The following is a 26,816-nucleotide window of genomic DNA, read 5'->3' as shown; positions in this document are numbered from 1 at the left end:
CTTTGTTTCTGAGCCAGGGAAAAAACAAAAACTATGAATGCAGGCCTCTGAAATTGTGGGAAGCTGCACAATGCAAACAAATATGCAGAAATAGGAGAAATAAAATATCACAAATGTGTGTGATGTGTGTTCCTCAGACACCTTTTCTCTTGTCCATGCACAATGAAATGCTGTCCTTCCCAAGAGAGGTTATGTGGAAGAGAACATTACAGACACTTCAAACAGGGAGTTAAGAACAAAGGTCTTGCAGAAGGGATTTATTACATTTACCAGCAATTTAAGGGCAAGGGAGCAATTCTGGGAAGGTTTCATGATGTGCTTTCCTCATTATTTCTACAGAATCACAGAATGGTTGAAAGGATCTTGGAGATCACCAAGCCCAACCATACACAAACACCAGAAAAATAAAAAAGCCAAACAAACAAACAGCAACAACAACAACAACAAAAAAAAAAACAAAACAAAAAACAACCAACTCCAAACACAACCACCACACACATTCCACCAAATAACACCCACAGAACCCCAACAGTCTGGGCCACCAGAGCATGTCCTGAAGTGCCACATCCACACATTCCTCACACACCTCCAGGGATGGTGACTCCAGCACCTCCCCTGGGCAGGCTGCTCCTGTGCCTGGACACTCTCTCAGGACTCTCTCTCCAGGAATTTTCTCTCAGAAGTTCTTCACAAGATCTACTCTAACCCTCCCCTGGTGAGCCTCAGGCCATCTCCTCTGGTCCTGTCGTTATTCCCTGGGGAGAAGAGCCCAGCACCCACCTCCCTGCAGCCTCCTCTCATGGAGCTGGAGAGCACAAATAGGTCTCCCCTCAGCGTCCTCTTCCCCAGACCCAACACTCCCAGTTCCCTCAGCCTCTCCTCACATACAGGACTTGTTCTCCGGGCCCCTCACCATCTTGGCAGCTCTTCTCTCCACCTTCCAGAACCTCGATGTCCTTCTAGTGAGAGGCCACGGATGTGTTTCACCTTCCCTCATGGTCCCTGATCTCCGCACTCCGCTGAGGCACCGGGCGGGGCAGCTCCGTGCCTGCTGACAGGGCACGCGCCCCCTGCCCTCGCTGTGCTCCCTCAGCGCTCACGAGCTCCGACGTTTTCCGCCTCTCCTCACCTCAGAGCTCCAGCGATCATCCCGGGTCACCGCATCTCTTCTGGCTGTGGCTTGGGGCGGACCGGAGTCAATCTCTGGATGTTTTCCCGTCAGGGTCAGGCCTTGGAGCCGCCCTGTGCTACCCGCTTGCTCTGCCCGTGCCGATGCCGCCCCGGGCCCCGCACTGACCCTTGATGGGTTGGACCCCGCCCCGCCGAGCCCGAACCGCCGCTCCCAGAGCCGCTCTGACCCGGGACGGGGGTTTGGCCTCTAAAAGAGGGGTCCCCTCGGCTCCAACCCCGCTCCGGAGCCTTCTCCTCAGGGACTTGGCCGAAGCGAGCTCAATGTGCTCCTGCCCGTCTTTCTGAGCGTTGCGGTGCCTCACAGCCCAGTTTGGATCCTGCCTGCGCTCTGCAGGTTTCACGGTTTTCAGGGCCAGGAGATCTAACGAGAACTTTTCCTGCGTCTAGCGTGATTACTTATTGGAAGAGAAGCACTCAGGTATGAAGTGAGTGAAAGACATAAGCAACATTTTTAACATGGTGTTTCAGTCCCAGACCCCTGGCCCTTCCCATCATCCTGCGCCTGCTCCCCCCCCCTGTCCCACAGCGACAGGGTTAGATCTCAAAAGAGAAAACACCACTTGGGAAGACTTTCCTGAAATCACAAGTGACTGGCTGGGAGACAGTTTAATAGTGAGAGATGAAAGTGGGACACTGGAGGTAAGAAGTGACAGGGGGAGCCGGTCCTAGCACAACCAGCACTGGGATGAGCAGCTGCAGGGTAGCTGTGTGAGTGCCCTGCAACAAGAACTCCTCTGTCACCAAAGCCAGCTGGTGCCCAGATGAAATGCAGACTGACACTGGCTTGCAAGCCATGTGGTTTAGCTGGCTTGGAACTGGAGAGGGATGGTGCTTGTGTACTTGAGCCACTGAACTGCAGGGGACTTCAGTATGTTGAAGCCCAGGAGGTCAGTGTCATGGTTTGGACAGTGGCTGAGCACTAACAGATGTTCTCTTGGTGACACTTCCCTCCCAGAGGGGAGAAGGGAGAGGAACTGTAAAGCTGAGAAACCTTGAGCAGGTAGAAGATGAGCTGGCTTGGGAAATGCAGGCAGCAGCAGGAAGGCCTTGACCCAGCTAGCACACCACACAAAATGGCGGACTCCGGAAAATACCCCAAAATGGCGCCTTGGACGCCATTTTGTACTGAGCACATGGAAGGAACACTGTGATGAGTTAATTTAGTTCACCTGAACCATCTTCTCCTCCCATAGACTCAGCTGTTCCTCATTACAGCTCTCTTGGAAGCCATTTTGTACTGAGCACATGGAAGGAACACTGTGATGAGTTAAATTAGTTCACCTGAACCATCTTCTCCTCCCCCATAGGCTCAGCTGTTCCTCATTACAGCTGCCCCAGCAACGGGCTGGCAACTGCTGGGGATGTCCCAAACAGGGCTTTCTATCCTGGTCCTCTCAAACCGGGACACTAAGGAAGATGAAAAATAAACAATATAAAATTATTTCTCAGGAGAATTCCAATATTTTTATACTGCTGCTTTTTAAAATACTTCTGGCAAGAAACCTTTAGACGTAATCTTTAGGACCACCATTGGTGTTATTGTGAGGGGCTGTGAGCACAACATGAGTCTGCATAATTTAAGCAGTGTTGCATGGTTTAAATAACCACAAGGAAGCAAGAAATCTGCAGAATTAAAAAGAGAGACAGAGCACTTCTGAATCACTTGTATTTGCACAGAAAAAAGTAGTGTTTCCCTGATCTGCTGCAGATTTATTCTGTTCCTTCTTGTGGACCACTTGGAATTGATCCGAGCTATTTCAGGATGTTCTAGACCTCCCATGGTAACATTTGTTACAGGAGTTCAAATCAGCAGGTAAGACACAGAAGTGCATTCTTTCTATACTGACTGCTGCAATCAGCAAGTGGAATTGGGGAGATATTTGCTGTTAAAACACAAGACACAAACCCACACAATACACAAACCCACACTAAGATTGAAAGATACAAAAAAACCCCACAAACAACTAAAAAAGGTAAAGCAAGGGGGGGCTAGACCTTCAAATCTGTATATTTGAAATGAAGGACAGAAGTAGGAATTACTGCCTGACAGCAGATGACTCTCTAAGGTCCTAAATCATCCAGCTATTTAGATACCCAACTCCTTAATTTAAAAAGCCTTGACAGGATACTCTTTTATCTCTTTTTGTGCATTAATTTTGCACCTTTGCAAAGAAGGGATATTAACTTTACAGAGGTGATGGGAGGATAAATATATTAGAGGCTGTGAGGCTTGGTTATGGTGCTGAGGAAAGGACAGAGCAAGATCATTGCACATCAAGAAGTGTGTGAGCTGCCAAGCTGGTTTTAGGGCAGAAATGTAAGGAAATGTAATCTGTGTACAAGATTAGGAAAATAATTTGGGTCAAGTTACAAGAAATGTTCTGCTGTTCACCATTCAAAGCAAAGTTTAAAGTATATGCTCGATTATGAGATAGCTGCTCTTAGTTTCTTCTTAATTTAGAGGTTAGTGTTTCTCATTTGGTTTATTTTCACTGAGATGACCCTACTGGCTGTAACATGCCAGTTTAGAGATACCCTCAAAACGTAAAACTCATTGAGATGCATCTTGCAGGTGCTTGTCATCTCTGACAGCCAAACCAAGCACACAATCAACCCAGATTCACCCCAGCTGTGTCAATGAAGTTCTTCACCAGGTGTCATCACTAAGCTAATAAAAAAAACCCCTTCCTGTTTCCCTTCGGTCTTCTTCGTGGCCACACAAAGCCACGAAAAGGTATCAGAAAAGGTATCAGAAGTTTTGGCTGCTGCAAGTGCTGCTTTTTGGAAGTTTGAGTGGTTTTCAGAACCCTGCTTCCCTTTTGAAGCTTCTCTTCTGCTGAGGTCAGGCAACACACCTCTTTCTTCACCCTGTACCCAGTCCTGGTATCTGCGATGGCTTCCAGAGAGCTACGGCAAGACTGCTCAGCACAGCGAGCCCAGCGGTGAGTATTATGAGATGCAGGAACTTTCCAATGTTACAATGTACTTTTGCAGATGTGCTGTTCCTCTGCTTCCCAGGAATTAGGATATTTTTGTTTATTTTTTTGAGTATTTTCCCCAAACCTGGGTGTTTGTGCCTTCTTTCAAAGCATTAGGTACTGGTTAAAGTTCTGGGTTCTGTTAAAGCCAGGTTTATTGGCACTACTGGACCTTGGAATCAGGTGTGACAACTTCTGTGTCATGTGAAAGCAAATTGCACTGGGGTAGGGAATAAGACTATATTTGCTGTTCTAGGCTTTGTATCTCTTTCTCTGCCAATTTTATATCACTGACCCCTGCACAGCTGTTCTTGATGCCTGCTCTTGTAGGAAGAGAATTCTTCTTTCTCTATTTCAAGTTTTGCAGTGCCTAAGGAGCAATGCAGAGGTTATGCTGGAAACTTTAAATATCAGTTATACCTTTGCTGCTGAAATACAGCTGCTTGTGAATGGTGATAGGCTTTTTTACTGCTAATAGGAAAAGAATCTCTCATGGCTGTTAATTAACTTGCTCCAGATTTATCATTATTTCAGCAGGATAGCCTCAGGATGAATTTAACCCCTCGCTCTTCTGGAAGCAGTTTAAATTACTTAGCCTTGTTCAAGTGAGTAGAATGAATAGCTGGCTGGGATTTTTCAAATGGCAGGCCTGTTGGTGGAGGCTGCTGCCCTGGTGCCACTGAAATCCAATAGGATTTTGGTATCACTTGTCCCTGGAGTAAGACTGATTATGGAAGTAATGGATAGCAATTACCAGACTTGCAGTAAGTTGCAGAGGTCTATCATCTGAGAGTCTTGATTGCCCAGAGCAAGAATGAATTGCATTTTTTGACCCATTAGTGATCTCTAATTTCATACAAAGTATTGCTGCTTAATTCACTTACTGAGGTTAATATTGAAAAGTGTTGCTTCCTTTGAATAGTTCTTAACATTTGCAATTAACACGGTGCAGTAGGGAGAAATGAAAGATCAATAAAGACTCTCACCTTTTAATATCCACTATGCAGGTGAATTTCTGTTCCCTAAAAAGACCAGGGTGTTGGGTTCATTCTGGAGATGGATTTTTTGGTTCTTTTTCTTTCTTTTTGATGCAGTTTGGCAACCTGCCATCACTTGTAATGTTAGTTTTGATCACTAATTCTTACCTATGCCAAAGGTTAATGGAGGACTGTTATGTGTGTAATTGTGCCTCATTAAGGAAAGGGGTCAAATAAGTTTGTAGGGGTGAATCTCTGTTGATTGCTAGGACTGTTTAAAATAATGCGACTTGGGCAATCAGATTATACAGTTATGATTTAGAGATGGGGCTATATGGCTGTCAAGCTTACATGTTTGACACAGATTGCATGTGATCCAGGCTCCTTTTGCCTTGAATATGCTGAATTTTCACTCATTATTAAAGCTGAGAATAATTAGCACAAGTTTTGGGCACTGGTGTATAAAGCCAACTAAAAATTTATACAGACATATGCATCTCCCAGTGAATGCATGGAGAAATGTACCTTCTTATAAATGAGGGTATAAAGTCAGTGTTACAAGCTGGGCATTAATGACTTCTGACTGTATCACAAAAAAGTGCAGGTGTCTCTCTAAGATACCCACAAGGCATGAGTTATTCTCCTGTCCTCATAAATGTTTGCTGGAATAACAACACAGAAGCTCCTCTTGTGAAGACTTCCAAGTGAGCAGCCAAGTTGTTTGTTTATAAATCTTTAAATTATTCTTAAGGATTCCAAGTTCCCTCTCCTTTGCAGGTTAAGCTATGAGAAATGTTTACATCTATACACTTCTGATAAACTGCAGCTGTTACCACACAGTACAAAGTGAATGCATTTACCATAATGGAAGATATTATAAACTGGAAAGGCATTTCAGATAGTTAAAGCAAGGAAAAGAATGCTTTGTGCTGAATTAGCAGTCCAGTGATTTTTGTCCTGTATATCTTGAGGAGTTTAGGATTGGTCCTACTGGGACAGGACCTGGCCCAATACTCCAGTTTCAAAGGAGACTGCCAAAGAGGATTAAGAACACAGTTTGCATGTTGTTGTGTCTTCCTAGCTAATGCACTCAGGGTTAAGACCAGAAGCTGGATTGTTGTGTCTGTGCATTTCAAGGTGGTACTGTCAGTACTGCTTGATGTTTTCTGAAAAGAAAAAAAAAAAGTAAAAAATTAAATTGTCATTACTGCAGTCAGTCCTGCTTGTACAGGTTAGAGGTGAATAGTTCAGCTCTGCCTGTCACCCAAACACTTCTTTTCATAGCCCAGAACTCAGAGGTAATTGTAACCTGTCATCCTTTTCAAGGCCCGGCTCACTGAAGGAAGCTGTAGCAACCACAGGCTGCAAGCATGGGCATGGGTTGTTCTGCTTCAGGAAACAATACTGAAAATGTTAAGGCTGTTGACACTTTAATGTTATTAATTAGGTTTTAAAAACCTTGTAGGCCATTATGCTAGGGGTGGGGGAAGTAGGGGATAGGGAAGAAAGTTCTTCTATCTCTTAGCATGATTATTTCATCCCCACTATGGATCAGAAAATTAGCAATTTACACTGAGTTATATTTATAGGAAGAAAAACTTTCCCTAAGTGAAAGTTCTGATGCTGCAGCAACTGGGATAACCACAGGGAGATCTCAGCAATGTCCAGCTGAGACATGCACAGCCCCAGTTACCACCAGTCTTGTGCTAATCCTCAGAAACCATTGTAAAAGCTACAGCACCTTCCTTGCTCAACATTTCCTAACACCGTAATATGAACGTGGATTTGTTGGAGCAATTATATGTATGAGCAAAAAAACCCCACTTTTATGCTTTTATTCCTATTGCTTTATTTTATTTGGGTCTTTTATTAGCAGCTGGACCTGTTAAGATGCTTAGAATATCAGAAGTATGTCCACATATACTGAACTACTGGCATAAGTACAAGGAGGCTGTTAAAAGTACAGGAGAAATGCAGATTGTTATTGCCTCATGACACTTGTTCTACCCCCAGGCACCCCAATACCAGGCATGGGGCTGTGCTAAAAAGCCCACTGCTTTAGCTTATCACAGGAACACACTGTAGGCTGAAAGGGAGAGGTGCAGGAGCCACCTGGAAGAATAAGGGGGGAAATCAGGGCAGCAGGTGCTGGAGTGGTCTTTGCACTCTGGAAAACCTCTGCTTCCTAATGGGACAAGGTTTGGAGGATGGCTTTGGCTCAGGCCCACATAGCTGTGAACATTCTCTGTGCTCACCAAACCTCTTGCAAATGGCCCTAATGTTCATCTTCCAGGTTACTGCAGGTGACTTAAGTTGCTGTCTATAACTTTAAAGCCCTTTTTTAAAGCTCCCAACTGTTTTTCTTTGGGACCAAGTGGTTTTTATAGACATTGTTCAGCTCTTTTTGCCATCAATTTTTATATATCTCTTGTTTTGCCTTGTTCTTTTTCACCTCACCTCAAAAATACCTTTGTGTGATTTGAAGTACATAGGAGAAATAAAAACATCTCAAAGAGAAGCAAAGAATACCAAATCAAAATACTGCCACTGTATTTTAAGCAATGACATAGCCTTTTTTTTTTCCTTTATTTTTAAGATGCGAAAGCTGAAAACACTGATAATGCAAAGACTTCTATGCATTTAGCTTTCCTAAGTAGTCACATCAACATAATTTAAACCATTTCCCCTCACCATATTTGCATTTCTTTCAAATGTATCATTGTTCCTTGGAAACATCACCTCATCTTGTATAGTGTATTTGTCCAGCTATCTGCATAGGAGGTCCTATTTCCTTAGAAATACATGAAAGAATGAAAATTCAAGTTTAAAATCCTTAAAGAAAATTAATTTCCTACAGATGATTGGCTGGTCTCTATTAAGATGACTCCTTTCATGTCTGAAGAGAGTAATTTGGCAACACAAACCCCATCCTTGATCTCCAGAAGTACCTGGAGAGGCCAAAAAAAAAAACCCAGGGTCTTGTGCTCTTGTTAAAGCTTCACCCTGGTGCTGCAAGATGTCTGTCCTTCACCATGGTGGTGTCCCCAGAGTGCCAGGTCTACCTGAAGGTCTGACATGATCCAGCCTTCTCTAATGCAGAAGGCCTGGAGGCAAAGAAATGGCCCACACATTGTAGTGTTCCCCTTTGCTTTAGCAAGGGGCTGCAGCCCCCCAGGCAGCCTGGTTCAGACTGGGGCTGCAGGGGTGACAGGCATCTGGCATGCAAGAGGGGAGGCAAAGGTGTTGGAAGGGGGAAATCAGAGTGTGTCAAGATGCTGGTAGGTTCCTTAGGGTTAGTTTTGTATCCCCATGAGCCTGCTTTCCATTATTTCCATTATTATTTGATACAGCCCAAGAAGGTCACTGCAGCTTGTTTTCTCTCTGTATGGTATTTCTGCATGGCCCTGTCTCTGTGTGTGGGTTTTATCCTTTAGCCCGTGGCACTGAGCCAGGTTCCAATTTTTCCCTGGCTGATGAATTCATAGGTGGAGGAGAGGAGAGATGAGGGGGCTCAGGAAATAGATGGAAGAGGTTTTATTGTTCATCACAGGTGAAAACTCTGTGTTTACTCTGGAGAACCATGATGAGCTGGTACAGTGCTTGGCACACTTCAGTGGATGTGCATGAAATGTCACAGGAACACCAATACCACTGCCACAAATGGCACTGGGAGGTATAGAGATGACAAAAACCATGTTACATTTATCACTGGTTTTGTCTCCCCATCGTCAGGTGCATAAGGCAGAAGATGATGGCTATGGGCTCATATTAAGCTGATGGTTTTAATAAATTTAAGAATGCTCATCAGGGTTTCCCTAAGGGAATTACTCACAAGGAGTAAAGATGATTAATATGAGAATTTAGCTGGACAAAACAGATGGTGCTGCAAAAGGCTCAAAATGTTTCATGTGTTTGAAAACTGCTCTTATTTGGTGCTAGTGAAGACTCTGATCTTGTGTTTTAATTCTTCACTGGTTCTGCATCATCTTTTTGTGCCCTGCTCTTCCCCATTCTCTCCCCTCACTAGGATAAGTGCTGTGCCCAGAGCATGCCAGCTACTTTATGATAAATAGCTGAGTAAAGATAGTCTGTAGTTTAACAGACACAATGATCTGCTGGTATGCAGAAATAATGACCTGCCTTGTCATCGCTAGCCAAGCCCAAGGCATGCCTTTCTCTTTAAAGCACTGTTGTAAAGGTGAGTGCCCTCAGGAGTATGTCCAGCTGAGACTGCCTCACTTGTGTTATTTCCTTTCAGTCATCCTTGCTTGCAGGACACCACAGAGGCAAGAGCAAATGTGGGGACCAGCATCCCTGTGCCAAGTCCATGCAAGGGGAGAATGGTGACAGCAGTCGCTCTCTAAAACCAAGTTTTCACTGGGTCAGATAACTGAAGTGGTATTTTTCTATCTTTTCTGCCAAGGGCAGTAGTGGAGTCACCAAACCTGAAAGCATTTAAACAGCATGTGGACCTGGTCCTTAGGGATGTAGTTCAGGAGTGAAATGACAGTGTAGGTGAAAGGTTGGACTGAATTATCTTGAAAGTCTCTTCCAACCAAAGACATTCTGTGACATATCTTCATAATGAAGTGGATTTTTACCAGAGGTTTCAATGGGAATCAAGGAAGAGAAGCAAGATGTAGGAGCCTTTGAAAGTCCTAACTTCAATTGCTTTTTGGTGCTAATGCAGAAAAGATGTACCTCCTGTGTCAGCTAATTCTGTGAAGGGTGATAGAAAATACCAAGATCAGATGTTGGGCTTTACAAAGATTTGGGGTTGTTTTCTTTCTCTCCATAAAATTACTCATTATGAGGTGTCTGCACTGGAGGGCAATGAATTAATTTTTTCCTCAAAATCATGCTGAACTAAATAAAAAAACAAGTACCAGGTGGCTGTGACAAGGCTAGATTTTTTTCCTGACCAGTGTTTGAAATAAGAAAGAATATTGGAGAAAAGAATTATTCAGTTCCAAAATGTCCTCGTTTCTAGTATTTAATTAAGTGATGTTCTAGATGATAATCGTATCTTTGCAGAAGAATAGGGCAGGGGAATAAAAGCTTTCCTTTATTCACTACTGTGAATATTTCTGCTAATTAGAGGAACAGTACTTTTATGTAGCGAGTATTATCTTGTGTTGTAGAAGCTCTTCTCTGTCTTATGTCTGGTGATGGGAGAAAGTGTCTGAGTAAAGAGGCAGAAATAGGCACAGAGGATCTGCTGTGATTTATTTTAATTCATAAGGCATTGGTCCAGCCTACAACTCAATCCAGATAGTTGGTCTCTGAATACTTGTACATAGGTGCTGGGGCTCCCTAACACTGTGATGTCTGAGCAGGGTTGCTGTGTGGGTGGTTTTTTGAGTTTGTTTTTATTTGTGGCTTCTTGCTTTTTTTAAGCTCTGTCAAATGGCAATAACACTTGGGAGAGGTAGTGAAAGGGAGCTCGTGCTTTTCCAGGCTGCTGAAAACTAAAGGGCTAAAATTGTCCTTGCTGCAGAAAAGCACATGAGGATGCAATGCTGAGGGCTCCCTCTTCATTCTTGCCCAATGTGCTGATGTGCAAAGCCATGCTGAGGGCTTGCTGAAAGCAGTTCCAGTGTGTGCCATCCAGGGAGGGGTCAGAACAAGCCAGGCTGTGTGTGGTCCCCATAGGGCTGGGAGGGGTGGGCTGTGGAGTTGGATGCCCTGTCAGGACCCTGCTGACTTCAGCCTCAGAGGGGGCAGCTCAGGGCAGACCCATTTTTCCAAACTTGTACCATTAACTTATAAATAAGATCTTAGTGCAGTCTGTGACCACATCTTTAGGAGCAAATCAAATATTATGCTCTTATTACTTCAGAAACCAACAGTAACTAACCCCACATGCTTCTTGGGAGTGAAATCTCTAATGATTTGCTGTCTGAAATTAGCTGAAAGCAGCGGATGCTGACTGAAATAGATAGGGCCAGGTGGAGCTGGGGGTGTGGTGAGTGTGATACTGAGTCAGCTGTGATGGATTGCTGGCCACAGGATCCACTTGTAGACATAAATGTGGACCTGGAGGCAAGTTGGGCTACTGGTGGAAAAGCTGGCAGGTTCATCTCTGTGCCACTCAGTTTAATCACTTGTTCAGAACTCCACAATGTTATCATGAAACTTGGTGTGACTCAATTACATTAATGAGCAGCTCTTGCCTGCAGCTGTTAGTCAGCAAGAGGACACTTGGCCTTGTATCACCCCCTTATACTCTATAGCTTTTCCCAAGATATTACATTTTTCTTTTAATCAACAAGACAATTTTCTCTAAATGTCACTTGCTCAGATGAGATTCCTCAGTGTGAATAATCGGTGAGAGCTGCAGTTGCTGTGCAAGCAGGGATGCAGAGGCGTGTGGAGATCATCTCCCCAGCTCACATCCTGCCAGGGGGAAGAGGGCATGGACTCTGAGAGCCCTCAGCAGCTGCAGCTTGGGGAGGAAGGGATGGGAGGAGATCTTTGGAAAGGAGGGGGAGGTGGCAGTGATGCTGCGTTTCCCATGAGCACTGCACAAATGGGCCCATCTGAGCTTTCCCCAGAGGAATCAGGTCACAGCCAGCCAGGCTTTGGATTGCTGGCTAGAGGGAAAGACCCTAAACTTTTGCAGACTATTCCCATCTCAAGTTAGGCTTTGAAATTACTTGCAAAAGAGAGGGAAAGGCAATAGTCTTGTTTCCTTGATTTTGAGAGAGCTCTGATTCTTTGCTATGCTTCTAGGCCATTGTCCCCAAAAAATGTTTGTCAAAATCATCCTGAATGTTGTCAAACTGGAATCTAAACAAATAGTAATAATAAAAAGGGATAATAAAGACAATTGTTCTTCAGTCATACTTTATGAAAACTTTCTGCTCAATGGTATAAAATGATTTTTGATTGATTTTTGTTGAAGTGCTAAGCAGATGCTCCACTGTAATGAGAGGAAACAAGTAGAAAACGAGAAGGCTCGTACTTAAACAAATGAACAGATGCAGGGAGTGAAGAATAACAAGGTAAACAAATTAATACTTTGAGTAAACAACCTAAAACAAGTAGAGAAAAAAAACCCACAGTCAGTCTGCGCTGATCTGGAGCTGGGATTAATTACCTCCCCAAATTTCATGTGGTTTTTTGTTTTGTTTAAGTGGAAGTTGAAAATGAACTTTTCTAGCAACTTCGTAGTGTACTTGTGTATGGAAACCCCTGCTACTGCTCCGGTGCTGGTTGCAGAGACCCAGACAGGGTTGCAGTGATGTTGTGTTGCCTTTCTCTTCCAGCCTTACCAAGTGAAAGTGAGGGCTGGGGAAGGCAGGAGATGTGCTGAAGGTATAACCCAGAATACATGGAAGAGCCAGACCAGGGACTCAGTTTTTGGGGTGCTCTGCTTGTTAGTCCAAAAATGCAGCTTTCTTGCCAAGCCTCTGGATGTGGAGACCCTCCATAAACTGCTCTCATCTTTCATCCTAGGGCACATAATTCTTGTGTTCCTTTTACACCACAGCAAATAATTCCCTAGATTTTCTACCCTGTATCAGATGCAAGGACTTGTGCTGTAGGATTTCTTTCCCTTCCAGCCTCTATGTGGCCTTTCCTTCTGTCTCTGCTCAAATGCGCATCTTCATGGAAGGGAACTAGACCCAAGGTTTGTTTGTATCTGCTTTTCTGCAGACACCCTCTTGGCCAACAGACACTGCTCTCTTCTTCTCTACTGAGGGGCTTTGCATAGCACACAGACAGTATTTAGGGAAAACAAGCCCCAAACACAGCTGCTGGTGCATCTGAAGAGGGATCAGTGTTGAGCATCACTCCACCAATCCCACTTTCCTTTTCAGCCCTAAGGGAAGCCACCACTGCCTGGTGTCTTGCCTACAAAGCTGGGGTCCAGCCCCATCCCTGGCCATGTCCTCTGCCTCAGTGGGAGCTGAAGCAAGGGTAGAGAAAGGGAATGGTGAGCACTAATCCACACTGCAGCAGGAGGTTGGCTCTCAGTTAACCCAGGAATAAGTCATCTTTTCTGCTAGGAAACTCTTGAGTATCAAGAATATCTGTTGTAAGTCTCTGAATTTCGCTCCCTGACATTTCTGTGATAAGGAAAAGACAGGCAGCACCTGATTTCTGAAAAACATTTAGACATTTTTGCAAGCTCCTACATATTTTTAACTTGGTATCTCATTACCTGCTTTTGAACAAGGTTGTTATTCATTCTTTATAAGATCTCCTCCCCTCTTGCTGTCATCATTTATCCTTCTTAATTAACAAATGGCATCAATTAAAATGTCAAATATAGTCAGCACAGAACATGCCAAAGCCACACATATGTTGAAATGAGAACGTCCCCTTGTGGCTTGGCAGGGACAAGGACAGAAAAGCTTGTCTGAAATGCAATTATTGTGAGGACTGTACCTAAGTAGGGGTGGTATTTGTCTTGCACAGAGAATCCTACCTGACAGCCACAAAGCTTTCTGCTGAAGATCTACCCAATTTACACAGTTGGCTGCTTGGGGTGGGAAAAAGTTGCTAGAGGGGGGATTTATCTTAAATTATTTTAGCCAGTAGGCCCAGGGGTTGGTCAGTGCTGGGTATCTGGGCTCCCTCGAGAGTCATCAAGAGCCAAGGATGAGAGGAGTGTGATGCAAATCCCAGGTTTATGTGCCTATTTTAGGAGAGGATGAATCACCCCCTCCTGCAGAGGCAGGTAGCTCTGGGAGCAACCAAGTCTGCCTGAGCCTTGCATCTCCCCCCGAGTGCAGCATACCCAGGTGACTGCTGTGACTAGGTAGTTAATTTTTTGACAGCTGAAATTAGCTGAGCTGTTCCTGCAGTGTTCAGCACGGCATGAGGGTAGGCTGACTCTTCATCAGAGGGCTCTTCAGGATGCTTAATCAAAATATATCACAGAAAAGGGCATTTAGAGGACATGGCCATTCTAGGAACAAACACTACTTATCCACTAGAGCCTCATGGTACAAGCCCTTCACTGTGAACACTCTGCTTATTTCAGGCCCATTGTAGGAGACAAGCTGTAATTCTGCCTCATGCAGGTGGAGGCAAAATGCAATTTGTGTAGCCCAGTTCTTCCCCCCAGCATGAACTCATTTTGGCAGGGTAGGCAAGTCCCTTGCACTCTCCTTTAGCTGTGCCCCTGCTGTCCCAGGCAGTTTGCAGAAAAGCTTGTAAGGGATCTGTTGATTACCCATTAGGCCTTTGGATCATTATTTTTACCAAAGAGCTGAGTCAGCACCTCTGATGTTGTTGTACTAGAGGTTCTAAAAATACACAGTAAAAAAAAAAAAAAGTCTGGAGAGGTTTTTGGGAACGTAGGCACTGTGCAAAGCTGATAAGATAGGTTGATAGTTGTACAAATACACACCTGTGTAACCCAATGCAGGCTGCCAGCTGGCAGTTACAGCAACAACTTCCTCCTTTGTAAGGTTTTTGTGCTCTCTATGCCTATTGCTGTTGCTCTGGGGCACCAGCTCACAGAAATCCTACAGGAAGACTCCCTGCTACAGCAAATCCCAAAGCAGGGTGCAGTTTTTCATGTCCTGAGCCCTGAAATAAGGCCACAAAGAAGTACTTCCTCAATAGAACACGAACTGTCAGATGAAATGGAGCTTGCTCCTCCCAGCCAAAGGGCAGGCAGAACTGCAGGGCTTTAGTACCAGCTTATCAAAGAAAATCTAAAGCTCAATAATTACTTTTTATAAAACTGCAAGTGTGGTTAATCTGATGTGTACACACCTCAAAGGGCTCTGGTGGCATCAAGCCAAGGTCAGAGAAGCTCTCTAGAGAGAAGCTGATGTTTTATCTGGATTCCAATTTGGTAATGACAGTGTGTGCACCCTGTGGCATGCCACCTCCCCTTGGTCTGTGTCACTTCTTCAGTGGCCTGAGAAGATGTCAGACAAATTTGTACTTGCTGGCACAAAATAATTCTGAGCAACTTCAGGATCTGTTCAGTACCTAAGCCATGCACACATTCAACCCATTTCCAGTAGGTGAAATCCTAGGATTTAGGAAATCTGAGTTTGTATAGTCAGTTCATTCAATAAAAGGTTTGTTCAGGAAGGCATTTCCATGTGGCAAAATACTGAAGTTTATACTTAAATTCAAGGAAATGCTGAAATCCTGCTGAAGACAAAAGGATTTATTAGGTGTGTAATGGTAGCTTTGTGCTTAAATTTTTAGCTGACCAGAGTGCTATTAAGGAGATGCTTCTGTGACTTTCTTGAATGGAAACCTAAGAGGGAAGTATCATGAACCCAGGTTGATGGTACATCCAGAGGACTTGGTTGTCTCTGAGTGGCTTCTGGTACTTACCTGGCAGGGAAATACCTGCTGCAGCTGACACTTTGCCTTTTGAGTTGACTTAAAACCCTTTTTTCATGCAGGGTGTGAAAACCATATTGGAAACAACAGCCCCTGCATGTGGTAAAAAAAACCCTATTAAACTTCACACATGTATGGACTCTAAAGTGACTCCTGCCACTGGAGAAAGAGGTCTTAGAGCTTTGACATCTACTCAGGCCTCAGTAGCAGTTATCCTAAAAAATATTAGGGAAAGAGAACAGAAAATACCCTCAGGGTGCTGTTTAAATGTGTGATGTTTTTGTATCTTGAGTGTTGTGTGAAATTGCAGTTTGTCTAACTCAAACTATTGAGCAGAGCTGGGAAACACCCAAAGCAAGGCAATAATGGTTATCACCAGTAGGGAATGGCTTTCTGTAAGGAGAGATTAAATGGCCTAAGGCTCTTTGGTGTGGAAAGACAGGTATCTGGGTGGACATATAAGGGAAATGTATAGAAATGTGAGTTTGATGGGGAGAGCAAAGTCAATTGTCCTTAAAACTCAGGAGCCAGGAACACCAGATTAAATTATTGAGCGGCAGATTTCTACAAACAAAGGCATCCCTCTCCCCCCCTTTTTTTTTTTTCTCTTTTTCATCACAGTGATGAATTATGCTGCCAAAGTCATTGCCAAAATGGAATCATATCTTGAGAACAAGAACAAAAATTTTTCATAGGGGAGGATTCTCTAATCCAACACAAAAGGCATAGGAACATCCTTGAGGGCACTTAGGAAAGATCTCTCTCGTTTACCAAATTGAGTCCTTGCTGTCACCAAAAGTGACCCTTCTAGTCTTTCCCACAAATTTAGGGATCCCCTATTAAAAACAGTTAACTTTTTCCTAACCTACTCCTCTGGTTGGAAATCTGTCACTGAGGGACATGAATCATCTTCTGGTTTCCAGACTTAATTTATTCATAACTTAGTTGGTTCTTGTACCAGCCTTAGGCCTCAGGTTGAGAAGCTTTTCATTCTCCATGGTGCTTATTGCCCTCATATATTTTGCATAATAAATGCAAAGTAATACAATAGAGAATGGTACTAAGTATGTGTATGTAGCTGGGGGTTTTAAATTAACTCATTTTCATGAAAGAGATGCTGAAATTGTTGTGGTTAGTTCAATGAAAAGAACAGCCAGTGTTTGGGGGTGGGGGTTGTTTTGTTTGTTTTTTTCTCTCCCTTCTCCTGTTAAAAAAACCCAACTTGTTATATCTTTCTTAAGAAGGCCATTGATCCATCTGTCTCAAGCTCCTGCCCCCAATTTCTTCCCCTAGTAAGAATGTTAGACCTGTGACAGCTTTAGTGCCTTTATGTCTAGGACAGCTTTGCAGCTTCCTAATTTAAACACTGAGCTCTCCAGGTTGGCTGACATCCACAATTATTTTCCCTAGTTTATCAAATTTTTCTGGTCCACACCTGGAAACAGAAAACTACTGCAGATGTCAAAGTGAAACACTGTCTGGGCAATGGAGGGAATTAACCACAGGAAGAGATAGCCCAAAGGTGATGGCAAATTGTCATTCACATTAAGTTCTTCAAGCAGGATCAAACTACTCCTGCTGTAAGGTCAGTGCTGGGTCAGGCCCAAGACTTTGGGGTTGACACTGGTTGAAGTCCTCTGTTCCATCCTACTCATCTCAGCTCTCCTGGTGTCACTCTCCTCACCAGCATGTCTACTGTACTTTTCCCTGATAAAACACTGCAAGAAACATATTCCATTTACTAATTAGAATAGCAGTTACTAATTAAGTTTGAATTCCAATGTACCAATCAAATTTTATTTCCTAATTGTGCTACATTATCACTAATTAGAATAGCAGTTTTTACTTAATGGATTATATTTAAATTAAGATGTCTCCATCCAATGTCTTTTCCTACTTACATTTTAACTAATTGGTAGTGCAATTATTAAGTTAGTTCTAAATTGAAATATACCAGGCTGATAGGGAATCATATGATAGTTTGCTTACGTCTGTATGATACAAGTAGGAATGATTAAGATACAGTCCAGTTAATTAGTTCTGGAATCAAAATAATTTCATAAGTGTTTAAATAAACAGTGGGTGAACTCTACTCCCTTGCCACCCAGCTAAGGAAGAGCTTATGATGGGTTCAGCAGAAACTGAACATGGTGTATTGCTGCTAATCACTCAGATAGAATCTGCAAATATTTAGGTCCAGATTCAGGAGGGCATTTAAAGATTTAGCTATCTATACCATCTTCTCAGTGTTTGCCCCACATTTCTGACTCAGTCTTTTACGTCCTGCTTTTCACACCTCAAGTAATTCTGTGATGGTTAATAGGCTGTGCTTTACCTTCCTTTGCAGTACCATCCGAACAGATGCTGGTGATACTGCACAAACACAATTGCCCCGTGCTGATGATTAGCAAAGAAGTTGACCACAGCCTTAAATGAGAAATATGCATCAAGATCTAGCTAGCCAGGGCATGGGGAGGGGGACATTACTGGTTAAAGGAGTTGGGATTCCTGCTTTCTTCTGACAGTGACCTTAAAGTGGTGTGGGAGGCAGAGCATTTCAGGTGGCAGATGACCTGGAGGCTTTAATGCCTCAGCCCTTCCGAGAGTTGCATGCAAGCTTCAGTTTATGCCTGCCCTTCCTGACTGCCAGCTAACCCTCAGTGCTGACACCACACCTGCTCACTGAGACTGCAAGACTCTGTCCTTGTGTGCAGTAGGCATGGAGACAGGGAAGGATGTAGCTGAGGAGCTGCAGCCTTGCAAAATCCCTGGATGTTTTTCTTTCAGTGCCATCATCAACTTGGAGAGGAGTGGGGTGGTTGTGGAGAGAGAACTTTTTACATACCTGTTTTTGCAGACGTATGTGAGGTTCTGTGTCCAATCACACCCATGCACACTGGGGTGCACGCAAACAGAGGAACATTTAAATTGTAACAAACAATTATGGAAGTACCACGTGTGTATACACATGTGTGTATGTGTGTAACTGTTATCTCTGACAAACTAGTTAACAAAACTGGAGAGCTGGGACCTGTTAGGTTGGACAGACTGAGTTTATACTCTGTTTTGTTTTGATGTAATTCTGGTGGAGAAATGTCTTATTATCCTTTTCTGAAATTTCTCCAGCTCCCACCCCCCACAGATGGGAATTCATTTGCTAAAAGGCGAGTTGGCAGCAAAGACCATCCTGAGCTCTGTGGGCTGTGTCTCTTCAGGAGACAGGATTATTGCAAATACTCCCTCTGCACTAAGATATTTAAACAGTATTCCTGGCAGTGTTTAAAATGTAAGGTGTGCATGATTATGAAATACCATACTGTGACTTTCACATTTAAAAAGCAACAGACCATTTTCAAACTGCAGCCACCACAGTGTCATAGTATGATATGACTGAGCATTTATTTCTGGAGATGAAAATATTCCTGCATCCATTGCTCCCTCTCCAAAGCATTCCCATCCACATCCCCTGGGCTCTGTTGTTTGAGGCAAGTACCCCTCATTGCCCATCAGCTCCTCAAACTTGCTGAGAATTCAAGACCCAGAAGGCTGTGGTGAAAATCCTCCCCTTGCCTTCATAGGCAAAGAGAAGTGTCTGTAGGTATTCTGCACACCTGCAGTGTTCTAACTATGCTGTTACACAGTGTGTACCAGAACTGTAATCTGGATTTCCTGGTGAAACACAAGTGATAAATAAAAACTTGTGAAAGGTACAATCTAGACAAAAATCGTTTTTTGCTGAGGGTAGGAGAAATATTCTTCTTCGTTGTCATCATCCTGGCTTGGCTCAGCCAAGCAGCAGCAAACATCTGACAACTTCCCAACTCAGCAGCAGGTTATCAAGCAAGGACAGCTTGGAAAACAGAGGCAGATATAAACATCAGAATGAAACGAGGCAAAAGAAGCTTTTGCACATCTGGGTCTGGAAAACAGCTGAATAAAACGAACTTCATGTGAGTGCCAGCATTGCTTTCTGACCAACAAAATACAAAGTTGTATGTGTGGAGCAAAAGAAAATGCCTTCACTGATTTCCAGAGCTGGAAGAAATACCAGCAGGAGAAGAAAAGGAAGGTGAGTTGGCAGCAACAGCTACTGGGTGCTGCTGACCTCTCCCAGCCCGGGAAGATGTGGGGCCACCATGAGGGCGCTGTGTTGTGTTCACCTTCAGTCCACACTCGGAGGAGCAGCAACAGTTGTGTGTATTGACATTCAACCAGAGCAACACAGCCTGGCTCTTATGGATCAATGCCTTTACTGTCAGGAATAACAAATATTCTGTCCAAAGTAGCCAGAAGCCATCTGCTTATGCCCTGATGTACAAGACTCCAATACTTCAGAAAACAAAGGATCTGGGAGCCTAAAATGTGGTTGTTCTTGTACCCTGAAGTCTGATCTAACTTCTGTTGAGCTAAAACCATGATGCTGGCTGCTCAATCCAGTTCTTGGTTGTAGCTGTATCTGTGTAGATACCTTTTTATTCTTAACTTCTGATGCTGAAGGCTTTTTCTCTCTCATGACTGGTTTACATGTCTGTTATTTTTGTTATTTCACCACCTCTGTATTTAATATGTCCTTAGCAAAGCCTTTAGGAGGATGTGGTCCATGATCTTCCTGGGCACAGAGGTGAGACTGACTGGCCTACAGTTCCCTGGGTTTTCTTTTTTTCCTTTTTTCAAAATGGAAAAAAAGACTTTTCCAGACTGCCATAGCTTTTCAAATATGATGGACAGTGGCATTGCAACCTTATCTGCCAGGTCCTTCAGAAGCCAGGGATTTATCCCATCGCGTCCCACAGAAGCACTGAGTTGGATGGGACCTCTAGAGATGATCCAGTCCAACCCCCTGCCAAAGAAGGATAACCTGGAGCACATTGCACGGGACTGTATCCAGATGTGGATCACTGTAGACTGCATCAGTCTAACTTCTGCCTTATGATTAATGGCTCAAATTCAGAGTTAGCTGTTTTGGGGTTTGTGATAAATTCTCAGTTCTCTCTTTTCTTTCCTCTCTAAGCAGGTGCAACCTGGGGGTTAAGAAAAGGATGTAAATAAGTCCCGTCTACTTGCACTGTACTTGTGTCACAAATACCCCTGACTGCAAAAATCTTCACAGCATTTCTGCTTATGTGCTGCTGAGCAACTTTTGTGTTAATAAACACTGGACAAAGAAGTTTTAGATGCACTTTTAGAGATTTATTCCAGCAAATACTAGCCCATTCCCTCTTCTTTTTTTATCTCTCTCTCTCCTTGTCAAGTTCTAACCCAGTTGCCCAAGATGAAGCAGGCTATTTTAAAATAATTAAAAGTTTCTGCCTTTGTGTGACTTCTGTTGACACCACATCTGCTTGAGCATGGTAGAAAACAGCTCCAAGCCAATTAAAAGGAGATGGGTGCATTACACAGCTCCCTTCTCTCTTAGTGAACTTTTGACCAAGAGGGCATTACATTGATGAATTTCATTTCTTCCTAATCTGCTTGTTCTCTGCTTGATATCTCAGAGCTTTGCTCCCTTCTGTTTTCAGTACAATGACCCTGCTCTTGAGAAAGCTGCTGGTTCAAAGCAAAGCAAAGATTTCAAGTTATTACAAGATGTTGAACACACGGATTTCTTCTTGGCTGTCAGCAAGATGTTGCCTGAAAGTTGAGGAGGGCTCTCACCCCCTAGAAGAAGGACCAGTAAGGCATAATTTCACAGCTTTTAAGGCTGTAACAAAGAAATGGAGTTTCACTGAGTGCAGTCTAAGTCCTTCAGGGCGAGTACAAGGAAAGGAATGAATTAGCTACAGTCAGGGATGGTGTTAGTGAACAAGATGTGTACTATGTGCCTTTTAAGAGCTGGCATTCAGGCAGGTGCTGACACCCTGGTCAGTCAGGTTAGAGATCCCTTTATTCATATAAAAGACCCTCCCTTAAGAACACTCCTTTTTCTATTTCTGGGATGGTGCTGTAGGTTTTTCTGCAGAGGTGTCGAGCTGCCACTGTGCCAGTGTTTATGCCTGTTCTGTAATGGCTCATCTTGAGCAAAGCCCACGAGCAGGACCAGGGCTGAAGGGTGCACACAGCAGCTTGCTCACTGTTATTCTAGCCAGACAAAACTGATTGGCTTTTTTTAGCCATTTTATCAGATAATAAATGTTAGTCAACAGACGATGCTGGCCTCACATTGATGTTCCTTGGGGGAACATGGGAAATGTTTTTTTTTTATTTTTGCTAGCACTTGGGTGCTAGATGTTAATTAAGATATGCAGCAACAGAACAGGACCCCAGATCTCTTCTCGTGAGCAGATGATGCTGAGAGAAAAGCAGTTTACATATCTTTCAGGAGAAAACTAGAGCAACCAAAACTGATCTTCCTGTACAGAGCTACAAGGACAATCCTGACAACTCCATCTTCATATTGGAAAAGTCCTTCGCTGTTCAGAGAATGTACATTCAGGATCCAAGTGACAGGTGGAAGTAACGTTCCAAAACTACTACACCATGAATTTCCATTTCCTTAGGAATTTAATATTTATAAAGTGGCTTAGCTTTGAATTGCTATGACAGCATCACAGCAGTAAAGACTTGGCTGTCCTGATAATATAAATGTAACTACTTTTCCCAAGAGCATCTTTGACTAATACCTGTTCCAGTCCATTTTAATTTTTGTTTAATCATGACACTTACAGAATGAGTCTTGGTGGCACATAAAGGAAGTAAGCATGACCTCTATCAAATAAAAAAATGTGCATTGCTACTGCAACAAACAGGGAGTGTAGATGAAATACAGATACTTGTACGTACACAACACCTGGAAGACAAATACTGACCAAATCTTTTTATCACCACTGTGCCACTCCAAGTTAATTGGAAAGACAGAAGGACATCACAGAATCTCATCAAAGGGATTTAGGGATGTCAGTCTGAGTGTCTAAACTTACAGTGAATTTGGCACCTAATTTTTTTACCCAGTCTTTTGGAATTTTGAGATAATAGAAAAGAAATAATGGAATGGATAGGATAATTTAGGAAGAAATTGTGTTTGAAACCCTATTATCAAATAAATCACTCTCTGTGGGAGAAAACAATAGAGTAAGGCCTAGGCTTTACCAGTTGGATAAAGATAAGTATTCAGACTGAGACAACTAAAGCTTAGGAAGATAATAGCTTATCCATCAGGGGCAATGTTGCCAATTAATGCTAATAGTAGCATATAGATCTCCTCAGTGTTGTCATTGGGCACGCTGGGAATATTGTTAACACCAATGTGGCCATCTGCTATTAAAGAACTGGAGGGGCAAAAGGCAATAAGAGAGCACAAGAGAGGGAGGATTAACCTCTCACTAGAGATGAAACGGTTTCCTCTTATTTAATTAAGCAGTTTTTTCAGGTCCAAAACAGAACAAGTGCATACACATTTACTTAGTTTTTGCCTCCTCTACAAGCATACCTTGTTTTGAAACACAAGGGGGAAAAAAATTCAAGGGAAACTAGGTAGTATTTGTGAGCAATAAAGTCTACTTCAACTATTAAAACAATAAACATTCATGTCTTTGCATTTCTTATTATCTGATCAAGGTAGACATAGGAAGACAAGACTAAGAGAGCATATCTTGTATCACTATTTTGTCAGCTGCAACAGTATAGCAAAAGCTGGGGAGAGTTTGAGAGTGCTCTAAGTCTTTTCATGTCAAACCTGTGCTGATGGAGACCCTCTGACCTGTAGAACACTTTTCTCAAAACGCACCTACAAAATAAGATTCAGGCTTCATGCTTTCTTGAAAAATTCATGTGACTCCTGGTTTCTGTCCCCTCCCAAAATTAAGGTTAACAGACAGGGCTCCTAGCTAAGAAATTTTAAGCACTCTCAATGGTCTAGTGAAAAAACAAGCAGAGAAATAACAGCGTAAATTCCAGTTTATGAACTGGCCTGGCAAAGGGAAGGTGAGAGGTGCTCTGATTTTCAGCCTGCATTTCAGTGTTTGCTCCTGTATGCTCAGCATCCAGAAACAAGACAAGGCCAGCAGGGGAGAAGCTAGAATGTGCTTTCTCTACACAAGCCCTGTCTCTCCTTCTGCTCTCCCTGTGCAGATGGAAGTTGTGACTGCAAGCAGAGGGTTTTCCAGAGATGGCAGTGGATGGGGGTTTGTAATGCTCCATGGCCTCACTGTTCCACTACCAGATCTAAGGATGGGCAGATTTGTGTTACCACCAGGAAGAGGCAGTCTGCCAAACATTGCTCTGGAGCTTCTCTTGATGTATGTCCTATTTAATAAGTCTTAAAAAGAAATGGAATTTGCAAGGTGCTGACTGACCAAGTTTGAAGATTGAGTGCATCTACTCCCACCATTAATGTGAGCAACACCAATCAAACCCATGGCTAATTGGCTTCATTGCTTGGCCACCCTGGTGGGTAAGGCTCTCCTCCATCCTTGTGTTCTACCCTGTTCTGAATTTCCTTTCTTGGCTCTGTGAATCCTCATGAACAAGGCTTGCATCATTTCATCACGACAGTTAATTAGGAATGAAAACCCACCCAAATCCATTACAGAAAATCAAATTACTTAAAACAAAAATGCAGGAATGAATAGTGAGGTAAAATATATTAGAAACACCTCCTACCAGTTCAATATTTTCAGTGGCCAGGAGCCACTGTAAATCCCCCAGTATAACAGGAAACCAAGAGCATGTGTGAAATTATCTCATCTCTTCAGGGTGCTGATTTTATGAGCAGTCCTGTTGGTACTTATCTTCAGACATGTAGATAGAACATGAGACAGCAGGAAGAGAACAGCCATGGGTAAAGGCAGAGGGAAAAGAAAGGAGGCTGCAGGGAGGTGGGTGCTGGGCTCTTCTCCCCAGGGAATAACGACAGGACCAGAGGAGATGGCCTGAGGCTCACCAGGGGAGGGGCAGAGTAGATATTGGGAAGAATTTCTTTTCTGAGAGAGTGTCCAGGCACTGGCCCAGCCTGCCCAGGGAGGTGCTGAAATCACCATCCCTGGAGCTGTGTGAGAAATGTGTGGCTGTGGCACTTCAGGACGTGCTCTGGTGGCCCAGACTGCTGGGGTTTTGTTTTTTTGCTAGTTGTGTGTGTTTGTGTGGTTGGACTCTGTGGTCTCAGAGGTCCTTTCCAGCCATGACTGTTCTGTGACTCTGTACCAGTGAAGGGACTCAGCCCAGTAGCTGAGCTTTTGTAAGGTGCTGTGGTTGTTCTAGCCAAGATGGCTGAGACTTGGTGGTGAAATGACAGTATTTTAAAGGTTTATTTGTTTTTCTTAGGATGCCTGCAGAGAGGTCTGACCTCTCTGACAGACTCTATGAAGAGTGAATGGCTGTGTGGGAAGGAAAATAATCCTTGCCTAGAGCAGGACTCTGAAAAAGACTGCTTTTCAAGCCAGTGTGTTCAGGGTGTGAGGCTGATCTGAAATTGGTTTCTGTGCATGACCACCTCCTGTCCTTCCTGAGGAACATCTGTCTGTGCTGGCCAATTTCAGGCACATTTCAGCAAGGTGGCAGATGCCTTAGGATAGTGGCTTAATGAGACAGGGGGCCAAGCAGAGGGGGGAGACCAGTGTCAGGCTTTCCTTGGAGCATGTGCCTTGTCACATACCAACAAATGAAGTCAGAAGGTAAAGCCCTGCTGTTTCTCCTCCTAAGATATGAGTAAAAGAAGATCTACTTTGCTTAGAGAAAAGATCAAGATTAAAGTGCATATACTGGAAAAGGTGGGGGTTATCTGCCCCAGGACTTCTTCCCCCAGCTGAAGGGGTGTGGGAAAAGATGCATGACTTTCCTTCAACAGTAACACCTTGGAGCTTCAGACAAGGCTCTCACTTATTTTTTAATTTTAATTAAAACTTGGAATGACTGCATGTTTCAGAAGACTGGGTGTTGTTTAGGAAACATGTTTAAGGAGGACAATTTGTTTTACAGTTTGAGGGTTTTTTGAGAGATTCATAGAGCACTGTCCAGGGTAGGAGATATGCTGAAGATTTTGAAGTACAGTTGGGATAAATGCCAGCAATACTTACAAATACATCTTCTAAATACAAATAAATGATTGTGGAAGAACTTCAGGCTAATGAACATGAAGTGTTTGGGTTTTGTTTTTTTTTTTTTTTTTTAAATAACCAAAGAGCTCTGAAGGAAAATTGATGTGACAGTAGGAAATGAGGAGATGAACTTGAATACCTTGCTGTAGTAAATGGGTTTTGTCAGCTTTAATGTATGGACCTATGACATTTCAGATATAAATGGTGAATTGTGAAATTCTTCCTGTATTTAAATTAGGCTTTGCAACTATTAGGTTATCACTTAAGCCCTAGCTGATCCACCATTTCTGTGGCTTGTTAGTCTTTCATTTCTTCAGCTTTTTGAAGGAACTGTTATGGTCCTGTTAAGCAGGTTCAGAGTTATTTTTGGGTCAGCTTTGTTAGTTTTAGTTAGCAGGTACAATAAAGATCTCCATATGAAAAGATGACTGTATTTTGCAGGCAAGAAATGAACACTAAATTCGTCTTCAGTGTAAACATTTCAAAGCAATTTGATGGCTCTCTTTGCTAGAACAAACAAGCCAACTCAAAATCCTGCATTACCTGCACGTTGCCTCTGTATGATGCCTTTATGGAGAACAGGTTACTGAAGATTCTCCAGGCCTGCTCTATTTACTTCAGTTTGGGTTTCACTGATTGTAAGACACTTTGTTTTTCACAGATAGTAAGAACCTTTGTCTTTCACAGACATTTTCTCTGCATTCATAACACTATTCATGTCTCTGAGAAGACATGGGGAAGGGGTAAATATCTGGTACAGTATAAATGACTGCACTTTTTGTTGGTACAGAACAAAAGCCTGAAGGTTTTGAGCGTGCAGTGAATAGATCAATGTACATTAGGAGCAGAAAGAGCCTCCCTGGTTATTCAGGCTCATCCCTGCAGGCTCTAAGTTGTGAGTGATTCAGCTACCTTGTGTCTGGACTTATTTTTCCCATCTTGCAATTAATTCAGCATACAGGGCTATCTGGAAGCTCAGTACTTCTTCATTGTGTTATGGAGACAAATGCATGTAAAATTAATGAGGGTGTGTTTAGATTGCCTCCTTGGGCTTCAGATGCTGTACACAGAGCTGACAGTCTGAGAACAGTTGGATGGACAAAGAAGTCCCAGTGCCATGGGTCCTGCTCACCCTTCTTTTGAGACAATCAACAATGTGTGTCCAACACAAGGCAATTTTTCATTTCGGCACATACAAATTGGCCCACTGAGAGGACACAGGGAGAATTTCTCTGCTAAATCCTTACCTAGGAGCAGGATCTGTTTAAAGCACTGGCCTACGCTCTCCAGACAAGTATGCCTCCTGCCCAGGTGAAAAA

General features: G+C 43.2%; 1 long non-coding RNA gene across 1 annotated transcript in view; it reads left to right on the top strand.

Moving 5' to 3' along the window:
* The first annotated feature begins 1,123 nt into the window (after nucleotides 1–1,123).
* Nucleotides 1,124–26,816, top strand: part of LOC139795639 (uncharacterized) — a 504,885-nt gene continuing 479,192 nt past the window's right edge. The window contains exon 1 of the long non-coding RNA XR_011725614.1: nucleotides 1,124–3,004. This is a non-coding gene — a long non-coding RNA (uncharacterized lncRNA). The remainder of the gene's footprint in view (nucleotides 3,005–26,816) is intronic.

The sequence above is a fragment of the Heliangelus exortis genome, chromosome 4 (genome assembly GCF_036169615.1).
Source record: "Heliangelus exortis chromosome 4, bHelExo1.hap1, whole genome shotgun sequence".
Lineage (NCBI taxonomy): Eukaryota > Metazoa > Chordata > Aves > Apodiformes > Trochilidae > Heliangelus > Heliangelus exortis.
Note: the sequence above shows the minus strand (reverse complement) of the source record. Positions and strands in the feature narration are given on the sequence as shown.